This window comes from Lissotriton vulgaris, chromosome 8 (assembly GCF_964263255.1).
Source record: "Lissotriton vulgaris chromosome 8, aLisVul1.2, whole genome shotgun sequence".
Taxonomy (NCBI): Eukaryota; Metazoa; Chordata; class Amphibia; order Caudata; family Salamandridae; genus Lissotriton; species Lissotriton vulgaris.
In genome coordinates this window covers 1,530,930,697-1,530,940,696 of record NC_141696.1, presented here as the reverse complement: position 1 = coordinate 1,530,940,696, position 10,000 = coordinate 1,530,930,697, and the positions used below count along the sequence as shown (strand labels likewise).

The 10,000-nt window shown below is 38.2% G+C and overlaps 2 non-coding genes across 2 annotated transcripts; both read left to right on the top strand.

Moving 5' to 3' along the window:
* The first annotated feature begins 4,797 nt into the window (after positions 1–4,797).
* TRNAF-GAA (transfer RNA phenylalanine (anticodon GAA)) lies at positions 4,798–4,870 on the top strand. Its single transcript has one exon. It is a non-coding gene; the product is annotated as a tRNA-Phe (tRNA).
* A 3,422-nt stretch (positions 4,871–8,292) lies between these two features.
* TRNAF-GAA (transfer RNA phenylalanine (anticodon GAA)) lies at positions 8,293–8,365 on the top strand. Its single transcript has one exon. It is a non-coding gene; the product is annotated as a tRNA-Phe (tRNA).
* Positions 8,366–10,000: the final 1,635 nt, after the last annotated feature.

Below are 10,000 nucleotides of genomic sequence, written 5' to 3'. Positions count from 1 at the left end.
ACCCATTGCACCAGTTAACTGGGGAATGATACAGGACTCCTTAAAACATATCTCTACCATATGAGGTTAAAAATCCAGGTCCTGCATCTATTTTGTTAAATGGTTTAAATTAAAGTATGAAGACCACAGCTATAAGCAGGCCGAAATAGCTCAGTTGGGCGAGCGTTAGACTGAAGATCTAAAGGTCCCTGGCTCAATCCCGGGTTTCGGCACAGTTGAGAGGTTCCTTGCTTTTAACAAAATAGGTCTTGGGATCAGCTGTAGTTCTTTTTCTCTATTCATCAAATTTTTTCCAACTGATCTACAACACAATCAATTTAACATAGACTTTGCTTTATGTCCTCCTTCTAAACTTGCTTCCACCTCTCTTACCTTCAGGTTTGACAATGAATATTTCCCATTTCATGCTTTTTTGTAAAGTAAACTCTTGTCTGCATTACCTTCCACTTCCCCTTGAACACAGATGTCAGTAGTCAGATGACATTGCTTACCTACTCATGCCAAATATATCTGGGTAATATAGTGCTAGTCCATTCAGAGTTAAAAAAACAACTACCTAACCTGGATCCAAAAAATGCTATTTACCCATTGCACCAGTTAATTGCGGAATGATACAGGACTCCTTAAAACATATCTCTACCATGTGAGGTTAAAAATCCAGGTCCTGCATCTATTTTGTTAAATGGTTTAAATTAAAGTATGAAGACCACAGCTATAAGCAGGCCGAAATAGCTCAGTTGGGAGAGCGTTAGACTGAAAATCTGAAGGTCACTGGTTCAATCCCGGGTTTCGGCACAGTTGAGAGGTTACTTGCTTCTAACAAAATAGGTCTTGGAATCAGCTGTAGTACTTTTTCTCTATTCATCAAATTTTTTCCAACTGATCTACAACACAATCAATTTAACATAGACTTTGCTTTATGTCCTCCTTCTAAACTTGCTTCCACCTCTCTTACCTTCAGGTTTGACAATGAATATTTCCCATTTCATGCTTTTTTGTAAAGTAAACTCTTGTCTGCATTACCTTCCACTTCCCCTTGAACACAGATGTCAGTAGTCAGATGACATTGCTTACCTACTCATGCCAAATATATCTGGGTAATATAGTGCTAGTCCATTCAGAGGTAAAAAAACAACTACCTAACCTGGATCCCAAAAATGCTATTTGCCCATTGCACCAGTTAATTGCGGAATGATACATGACTCCTTAAAACATATCTCTACCGTATGAGGTTAAAAATCCAGGTCCTGCATCTATTTTGTTAAATGGTTTAAATTAAAGTATGAAGACTACAGCTAGCAGGAGGCAGAAATAGCTCAGTTGGGAGAGCGTTAGACTGAAGATCTAAAGGTCCCTGGTTTAATCCCGGGTTTCGGCACTGTTGAGAGGTTCCTTGCTTCTCACAAAATAAGTCTTGGAATCAGCTGTAGCACTTTTTTCTCTATCAACATTTTTATCAACTGATCCACAAATTGATCAATTCAACATAGACTTTGCTTCATGTCCTCCTTTTAAACTTTCTTCCACCTATCTTTCCTTCAGGTTTGACTATGAATGTTTCCCATTTCGTCCTTTTTTGTAAAGTAAACTCTTGTCTGCATCACATTCCACTTCCCCGTGAACACAGATGTCAGTAGTCAGATGACATTGCTTACCTACTCATGCCAAATATATCTGGGTAATATAATGCTAGTCCATTCAGATTTAAAAAAACAACTACCTAACCTGGATCCCAAAAATGCTATTTACCCATTGCACCAGTTAACTGGGGAATGATACAGGACTCCTTAAAACATATCTCTACCATATGAGGTTAAAAATCCAGGTCCTGCATCTATTTTGTTAAATGGTTCAAATTAAAGTATGAAGACCCCAGCTATCAGAAGGCCAAAATAGCTCAGTTGGGAGAGCGTTAGACTGAATATCTAAAGGTCCCTGGTTCAATCCTGGGTTTCGGCACAGTTGAGAGGTTCCTTGCTTCTAACAAAATAGGTATTGGAATCAGCTGTAGTACTTTTTCTCTATTCATCAAATTTTTTCCAACTGATCTACAACACAATCAATTTAACATAGACTTTGCTTTATGTCCTCCTTTTAAACTTGCTTCCACCTCTCTTACCTTCAGGTTTGACAATGAATATTTCCCATTTTATGCTTTTTTGTAAAGTAAACTCTTGTCTGCATTACCTTCCACCTCCCCTTGAATACAGATGTCAGTAGTCAGATGACATTGCTTACCTACTCATGCCAAATATATCTGGGTAATATAGTGCTAGTCCATTCAGAGTTAAAAAAACAACTACCTAACCTGGATCCCAAAACTGCTATTTGCCCATTGCACCAGTTAATTGCGGAATGATACAGGACTCCTTAAAACATATCTCTACCATATGAGGTTAAAAATCCAGGTCCTGCATCTATTTTGTTAAATGGTTTAAATTAAAGTATGAAGACCACAGCTATAAGCAGGCCGCAATAGCTCAGTTGGGAGAGCGTTAGACTGAAGATCTAAAGGTCCCTGGTTCAATCCTGGGTTTCGGCACAGTTGAGAGGTTCCTTGCTTCTAACAAAATAGGTCTTGGAATCAGCTGTAGTACTTTTTTCTCTATCAACATTTTTATCAACTGATCTACAAAATGATCAATTCAACATAGACTTTGCTTTCTGTCCTCCTTTTAAACTTTCTTCCACCTATCTTGCCTTCAGGTTTGACAATGAATGTTTCCCATTTCGTCCTTTTTTGTAAAGTAAACTCTTGTCTGCATCACATTCCACTTCCCCTTGAACACAGATGTCAGTAGTCAGATGACATTGCTTACCTACTCTTGCCAAATATATCTAGGTAATATAGTGCTAGTCCATTCAGAGTTAAAAAAACAACTACCTAACCTGGATCCCAAAAATGCTATTTACCCATTGCACCGGTTAACTGGGGAATGATACAGGACTCCTTAAAACATATCTCTACCATATGAGGTTAAAAATCCAGGTCCTGCATCTATTTTGTTAAATGGTTCAAATTAAAGTATGAAGACCCCAGCTATCAGAAGACCGAAATAGCTCAGTTGGGAGAGCGTTAGACTGAAGATCTAAAGGTCCCTTGTTCAATCCCGGGTTTCGGCACAGTTGAGAGGTTCCTTGCTTCTAGCAAAATAGGTCTTGGAATCAGCTGTAGTACTTTTTCTCTATTCATCAAATTTTTTCCAACTGATCTACAACACAATCAATTTAACATCGACTTTGCTTTATATCCTCCTTCTAAACTTGCTTCCACCTCTCTTACCTTCAGGTTTGACAATGAATATTTCCCATTTCATGCTTTTTTGTAAAGTAAACTCTTGTCTGCATTACCTTCCACCTCCCCTTGAATACAGATGTCAGTAGTCAGATGACATTGCTTACCTACTCATGCCAAATATATCTGGGTAATATAGTGCTAGTCCATTCAGAGTTAAAAAAACAACTACCTAACCTGTATCCCAAAACTGCTATTTGCCCATTGCACCAGTTAATTGCGGAATGATACAGGACTCCTTAAAACATATCTCTACCATATGAGGTTAAAAATCCAGGTCCTGCATCTATTTTGTTAAATGGTTTAAATTAAAGTATGAAGACCACAGCTATAAGCAGGCCGCAATAGCTCAGTTGGGAGAGCGTTAGACTGAAGATCTAAAGGTCCCTGGTTCAATCCCGGGTTTCGGCACAGTTGAGAGGTTCCTTGCTTCTAACAAAGTAGGTCTTGGAATAAGCTGTAGTACTTTTTTCTCTATCAACATTTTTATCAACTGATCTACAAAATGATCAATTCAACATAGACTTTGCTTTCTGTCCTCTTTTTAAACTTTCTTCCACATATCTTGCCTTCAGGTTTGACAATGAATGTTTCCCATTTCGTCCTTTTTTGTAAAGTAAACTCTTGTCTGCATCACATTCCACTTCCCCTTGAACACAGATGTCAGTAGTCAGATGACATTGCTTACCTACTCATGCAAAATATATCTGGGTAATATAGTGCTAGTCCATTCAGAGTTAAAAAAACAACTACCTAACCTGGATCCCAAAAATGCTATTTACCCATTGCACTAGTTAACTGGGGAATGATACAGGACTCCTTAAAACATGTCTCTACCATATGAAGTTAAAAATCCAGGTCCTGCATCTATTTTGTTAAATGGTTCAAATTAAAGTATGAAGACCCCAGCTATCAGAAGGCTGAAATAGCTCAGTTGGGAGAGCGTTAGACTGAAGATCTAAAGGTCCCTGGTTCAATCCCGGGTTTCGGCACAGTTGAGACGTTCCTTGCTTCTAACAAAATAGGTCTTGGAATCAGCTGTAGTACTTTTTCTCTATTCATCAAATTTTTTCCAACTGATCTACAACACAATCAATTTAACATAGACTTTGCTTTATGTCCTCCTTCTAAACTTGCTTCCACCTCTCTTACCTTCAGGTTTGACAATGAATATTTCCCATTTCATGCTTTTTTGTAAAGTAAACTCTTGTCTGCATTACCTTCCACTTCCCCTTGAACACAGATGTCAGTAGTCAGATGACATTGCTTACCTACTCATGCCAAATATATCTGGATAATATAGTGCTAGTCCATTCAGAGTTAAAAAAACAACTACCTAACCTGGATCCAAAAAATGCTATTTACCCATTGTACCAGTTAATTGTGGAATGATACAGGTCTCCTTAAAACATATCTGTACCATATGAGGTTAAAAATACAGGTCCTGCATCTATTTTGTTAAATGGTTTAAATTAAAGTATGAAGACCACAGCTATAAGCAGGCCGAAATAGCTCAGTTGGGAGAGCGTTAGACTGAAGATCTAAAGGTCCCTGGTTCAATCCCGGGTTTCGGCACAGTTGAGAGGTTCCTTGCCTCTAACAAAATAGGTCTTGGAATCAGCTGTAGTACTTTTTCTCTATTCATCACATTTTTTCCAACTGATCTACAACACAATCAATTTAACATAGACTTTGCTTTATGTCCTCCTTCTAAACTTGCTTCCACCTCTCTTACCTTCAGGTTTGACAATGAATATTTCCCATTTCATGCTTTTTTGTAAAGTAAACTCTTGTCTGCATTACCTTCCACCTCCCCTTGAATACAGATGTCAGTAGTCAGATGACATTGCTTACCTACTCATGCCAAATATATCTGGGTAATATAGTGCTAGTCCATTCAGAGTTAAAAAAACAACTACGTAACCTGGATCCCAAAAATGCTATTTGCCCATTGCACCAGTTAATTGCGGAATGATACAAGACTCCTTAAAACATATCTCTACCATATGAGGTTAAAAATCCAGGTCCTGCATCTATTTTGTTAAATGGTTTAAATTAAAGTATGAAGACCACAGCTGTAAGCAGGCTGAAACAGCTCAGTTGGGAGAGCGTTAGACTGAATATCTAAAGGTCCCTGGTTCAATCCCAGGTTTAGGCACAGTTGAGAGGTTCCTTGCTTCTAAAAAAATAGGTCTTGGAATCAGCTGTAGTACTTTTTCTCTATTCATCACATTTTTTCCAACTGATCTACAACACAATCAATTTAACATAGACTTTGCTTTATGTCCTCCTTCTAAACTTGCTTCCACCTCTCTTACCTTCAGGTTTGACAATGAATATTTCCCATTTCATGCTTTTTTGTAAAGTAAACTCTTGTCTGCATTACCTTCCACTTCCCCTCGAACACAGATGTCAGTAGTCAGATGACATTGCTTACCTACTCATGCCAAATATATCTGGGTAATATAGTGCTAGTCCATTCAGAGTTAAAAAAACAACTACCTAACCTGGATCCCAAAAATGCTATTTGCCCATTGCACCAGTTAATTGCGGAATGATACAGGACTCCTTAAAACATATCTCTACCATATGAGGTTAAAAATCCAGGTCCTGCATCTATTTTGTTAAATGATTTAAATTAAAGTATGAAGACCACAGCTATAAGCAGGCCACAATAGCTCAGTTGGGAGAGCGTTAGACTGAAGATCTAAAGGTCCCTGGTTCAATCCAGGGTTTCGGCACAGTTGAGAGGTTCCTTGCTTCTAACAAAATAGGTCTTGGAATCAGCTGTAGTACTTTTTTCTCTATCAACATGTTTATCAACTGATCTACAAAATGATCAATTCAACATAGACTTTGCTTTCTGTCCTCCTTTTAAACTTTCTTCCACCTATCTTGCCTTCAGGTTTCACAATGAATGTTTCCCATTTCGTCCTTTTTTGTAAAGTAAACTCTTGTCTGCATCACATTCCACTTCCCCTTGAACACAGATGTCAGTAGTCAGATGACATTGCTTACCTACTCATGCCAAATATATCTGGGTAATATAGTGCGAGTCCATTCAGAGTTAAAAAAACAACTACCTAACCTGGATCCCAAAAATGCTATTTACCCATTGCACCAGTTAACTGGGGAATGATACAGGACTCCTTAAAACATATCTCTACCATATGAGGTTAAAAATCCAGGCCCTGCATCTATTTTGTTAAATGGTTTAAATTAAAGTATGAAGACCACAGCTATAAGCAGGCCGAAATAGCTCAGTTAGGCGAGCGTTAGACTGAAGATCTAAAGGTCCCTGGCTCAATCCCGGGTTTCGGCACAGTTGAGAGGTTCCTTGCTTCTAACAAAATAGGTCTTGGGATCAGCTGTAGTTCTTTTTCTCTATTCATCAAATTTTTTCCAACTGATCTACAACACAATCAATTTAACATAGACTTTGCTTTATGTCCTCCTTCTAAACTTGCTTCCACCTCTCTTACCTTCAGGTTTGACAATGAATATTTCCCATTTCATGCTTTTTTGTAAAGTAAACTCTTGTCTGCATTACCTTCCACTTCCCCTTGAACACAGATGTCAGTAGTCAGATGACATTGCTTACCTACTCATGGCAAATATATCTGGGTAATATAGTGCTAGTCCATTCAGAGTTAAAAAAACAACTACCTAACCTGGATCCAAAAAATGCTATTTACCCATTGCACCAGTTAATTGCGGAATGATACAGGACTCCTTAAAACATATCTCTACCATGTGAGGTTAAAAATCCAGGTCCTGCATCTATTTTGTTAAATGGTTTAAATTAAAGTATGAAGACCACAGCTATAAGCAGGCCAAAATAGCTAAGCTGGGAGAGCGTTAGACTGAAGATCTAAAGGTCCCTGGTTCAATCCCCGGTTTCGACACAGTTGAGAGGTTCCTTGCTTCTAACAAAAGAGGTCTTGGAATCAGCTGTAGTACTTTTTTCTCTATCAACATTTTTATCAACTGATCTACAAAATGATCAATTCAACATAGACTTTGCTTTCTGTCCTCCTTTTAAACTTTCTTCCACCTATCTTGCCTCCAGGTTTGACTATGAATGTTTTCCATTTCGTCCTTTTTTGTAAAGTAAACTCTTGTCTGCATCACATTCCACTTCCCCTTGAACACAGATGTCAGTAGTCAGATGACATTGCTTACCTACTCATGCCAAATATATCTGGGTAATATAGTGCTAGTCCATTCAGAGTTAAAAAAACAACTACCTAACCTGGATCCCAAAACTGCTATTTACCCATTGCACCAGTTAACTGGGGAATGATACAGGACTCCTTAAAACATATCTCTACCATATGAGGTTAAAAATCCAGGTCCTGCATCTATTTTGTTAAATGGTTCAAATTAAAGTATGAAGACCCCAGCTATGAGAAGGCCGAAATAGCTCAGTTGGCCGAGCGTTAGACTGAAGATCTAAAGGTCCCTGGTTCAATCCCGGGTTTCGGCACAGTTGAGAGGTTCCTTGCTTCTAACAAAATAGGTCTTGGGATCAGCTGTAGTTCTTTTTCTCTATTCATCAAATTTTTTCCAACTGATCTACAACACAATCAATTTAACATAGACTTTGCTTTATGTCCTCCTTCTAAACTTGCTTCCACCTCTCTTACCTTCAGGTTTGACAATGAATATTTCCCATTTCATGCTTTTTTGTAAAGTAAACTCTTGTCTGCATTACCTTCCACTTCCCCTTGAACACAGATGTCAGTAGTCAGATGACATTGCTTACCTACTCATGCCAAATATATCTGGGTAATATAGTGCTAGTCCATTCAGAGTTAAAAAAAACAACTACCTAACCTGGATCCAAAAAATGCTATTTACCCATTGCACCAGTTAATTGCGGAATGATACAGGACTCCTTAAAACATATCTCTACCATATGAGGTTAAAAATCCAGGTCCTGCATCTATTTTGTTAAATGGTTTAAATTAAAGTATGAAGACCACAGCTATAAGCAGGCCGAAATAGCTCAGTTGGGAGAGCGTTAGACTGAAGATCTAAAGGTCCCTGGTTCAATCCCGGGTTTCGGCACAGTTGAGAGGTTCCTTGCTTCTAACAAAATAGGTCTTGGAATCAGCTGTAGTACTTTTTCTCTATTCATCAAATTTTTTCCAACTGATCTACAACACAATCAATTTAACATAGACTTTGCTTTATGTCCTCCTTCTAAACTTGCTTCCACCTCTCTTACCTTCAGGTTTGACAATGAATATTTCCCATTTCATGCTTTTTTGTAAAGTAAACTCTTGTCTGCATTACCTTCCACCTCCCCTTGAATACAGATGTCAGTAGTCAGATGACATTGCTTACCTACTCATGCCAAATATATCTGGATCCCAAAAATGCTATTTACCCATTGCACCAGTTAATTGCGGAATGATACAGGACTCCTTAAAACATATCTCACCATATGAGGTTAAAAATCCAGGTCCTGCATCTATTTTGTTAAATGGTTCAAATTAAAGTATGAAGACCCCAGCTATCAGAAGGCCGAAATAGCTCAGTTTGGAGAGCATTAGACTGAAGATCTAAAGGTCCCTGGTTCAATCCCGGGTTTCGGCACAGTTGAGAGGTTCCTTGCTTCTAACAAAATAGGTCTTGGAATCAGCTGTAGTATTTTTTTCTCTATCAACATTTTTATCAACTGATCTACAAAATGATCAATTCAACATAGACTTTGCTTTCTGTCCTCCTTTTAAACTTTCTTCCACCTATCTTGCCTTCAGGTTTGACTATGAATGTTTTCCATTTCGTCCTTTTATGTAAAGTAAACTCTTGTCTGCATCACATTCCACTTCCCCTTGAACACAGATGTCAGTAGTCAGATGACATTGCTTACCTACTCATGCCAAATATATCTGGGTAATATAGTGCGAGTCCATTCAGAGTTAAAAAAACAACTACCTAACCTGGATCCCAAAAATGCTATTTACCCATTGCACCAGTTAACTGGGGAATGATACAGGACTCCTTAAAACATATCTCTACCATATGAGGTTAAAAATCCAGGTCCTGCATCTATTTTGTTAAATGTTTTAAATTAAAGTATGAAGACCACAGCTATAAGCAGGCCGAAATAGCTCAGTTGGGCGAGCGTTAGACTGAAGATCTAAAGGTCCCTGATTCAATCCCGGGTTTCGGCACAGTTGAGAGGTTCCTTGCTTCTAACAAATTAGGTCTTGGAATCAGCTGTAGTACTTTTTCTCTATTCATCACATTTTTTCCAACTGATCTACAACACAATCAATTAAACATAGACTTTGATTTATGTCCTCCTTCTAAACTTGCTTCCACCTCTCTTACCTTCAGGTTTGACAATGAATATTTCCCATTTCATGCTTTTTTGTAAAGTAAACTCTTGTCTGCATTACCTTCCACTTCCCCTTGAACACAGATGTCAGTAGTCAGATGACATTGCTTACCTACTCATGCCAAATATATCTGGGTAATATAGTGCTAGTCCATTCAGAGGTAAAAAAACAACTACCTAACCTGGATCCCAAAAATGCTATTTACCCATTGCACCAGTTAATTGCGGAATGATACAGGACTCCTTAAAACATATCTCACCATATGAGGTTAAAAATCCAGGTCCTGCATCTATTTTGTTAAATGGTTTAAATTAAAGTATGAAGACCACAGCTATAAGCAGGCCAAAATAGCTAA